The sequence below is a fragment of the Propithecus coquereli genome, unplaced genomic scaffold, assembly GCF_000956105.1.
Source record: "Propithecus coquereli isolate 6110/MARCELLA unplaced genomic scaffold, Pcoq_1.0 Scaffold70, whole genome shotgun sequence".
Lineage (NCBI taxonomy): Eukaryota > Metazoa > Chordata > Mammalia > Primates > Indriidae > Propithecus > Propithecus coquereli.
Genome location: NW_012153063.1, coordinates 809,705 through 811,671, shown reverse-complemented (window position 1 = coordinate 811,671; position 1,967 = coordinate 809,705). Strand labels below are relative to the sequence as shown.

The window sequence follows — 1,967 nt, the reverse complement described above, 5'->3', positions numbered from 1 at the left end:
ATTTAGAAAGGGAAAAAAGCACAAGGAGACTCTACCACCTTCGTTGGACTGGGTGCCATCGGCAGAGATATGGGACAAATGACTTGGTAAAAAATTCTTACCTTTCTTTGCTGGCTTTTCGTCAGTTGTCTCTAAGATCCCATCTGTAGGCTCCAGAACAAAAGGTGATTTGTTATTCTGCTCACAGCGTCAAAACTGTAGGGAAGATGTCCGTCCCGCCCAGCACTTCCAAGGAGTCACTGACTGGAAACAAAGGTTCCCCACGACAATGTCGCGACCTGGTCCTCCCCAGGAGCCAGTCAGAAACAGTTTGATAGATGATGTTAAGGTCCGCCTAAGAAAGCATGATGTTGGGAGCAAATATTCTCACTTGTTGTGTAACAAATATTCCATCCTTTTACTGTTGTTGGCTAAAGGGGGAAAACTCCATTTGTTGCTCACCCTCTGGTCAGAGAAGCTAAAAAGGTCACCTGGAGAAGTCTGCTTCCCTGGAGGAAAGCGTGAACCTACAGACGTGGATGACATAGCCACAGCTCTCCGGGAGGCCCAGGAGGAAGTGGGGCTGTGTCCTCATCAAGTGGAGGTCATCTGCCACCTGGTGCCATGTCTGTTTGACAAATATACATTGGTAACCCCAGTTGTGGGCTTTATAGACCACAACTTCAAGGCCCAGCCTAACCCTGATGAAGTGAGGCATGTATTCCTGATGCCACTGGACTATTTCCTGCATCCACATGTCTACCGCCAAAATCGCCTCACGTTTTCCGGTCACAGTTTGATTGCTCATTTCTTTGAATACATGAACCCTGAAGATGGTGTGACTTACCAAATCAAAGGGATGACTACAAGGGTTGCTGTATTGGTTGCCTTAATTATCTTGGAGAAAAAAACCCACCTTTGAGGTTGAATATAATCTCAATGATTTAATATCATCCTCTGAAGAGTTCTTCCTGAAGTTTCTTAAATATAATACAAGCAAGTTATGACTTATGAAACCAAGATCCAAAGAACTATCCAAGAGGTTTTTGTGTGTGCTTATTTATCGAATGACAGTAATGTCAGCTGTTGGAATTTGACAGCGTGAATATTTTTCCTGCAATATGAAGATAAAAACCTCACCTTTTTTCCAGTTGCCTTCTAATGTCTGAAAGTGCAAAAATCTTTCAAAAGTGGAAAAATATGTTTATAGAGTTGCATAATATCAACCAAAATATGTTAACAATATTTTTCTTCTCAGTGGAAATCAACCAGGGGGAATGGAGGAGAAGGGGAGGGGCAAAAACCTACCTAATGAACCTAACAATGAACATGATTTGGGTGATGGGCACACCTATAAACGTTTGTACCCCCTTAATATTTTGAAAGTTAAAGAAATTTAAAAAATATTTTTTGTATACATAAGAGAGTATGTGGCACGTAGTAGGCACTTAATAAATATTTGTCGTATATATGATTGACAAAAAAAAAATGTAGGGAAGTTTAAACTTTTTCCCTGAAGGTTTGATAATTTGAGTCTAAAAAACAAACTGATAATAGACAAATTACTAGGAAAAAAAGGCATACAAATTTATTAATGTGAACATGGGCACAGGAGTCATACAAAATATGAAAACTCTCAAAGAAAGGGCCAGATAGTTGATGGGTTTATACCATTTCGAGGTTCCATAAAGAATAGGGGCTTGGAGCTGGCAAAGACTGGTTATGGGAGGGAGAGAAGAGGAAAGGCCTGGCTAGCACGTGTGGTCTCCTTATGCAGGTGAAGCCTCACTGGTAGCAGCTCTTAGAAGGGATAAGTTTTTTTTTTTGTTTTTCTTTTTTGAGACAGAGTCTCACTTTGTTGCCCGGGCTAGGGTGCCATGGCGTCAGCCTAGCTCACAGCAGCCTCAAACTTCTGGGCTCAAGCAATCCTCCTGCCTCAGCCTCCCAAGCAGCTGGGACTACAGGCATGCGCCACCATGCCCGGCTAA

General features: G+C 42.1%; 1 pseudogene; it reads left to right on the top strand.

The window, feature by feature from the left end:
* Positions 1-224: 224 nt before the first annotated feature.
* On the top strand, positions 225-901 carry LOC105823937 (annotated as a pseudogene).
* The last annotated feature ends 1,066 nt before the right edge of the window (positions 902-1,967 follow it).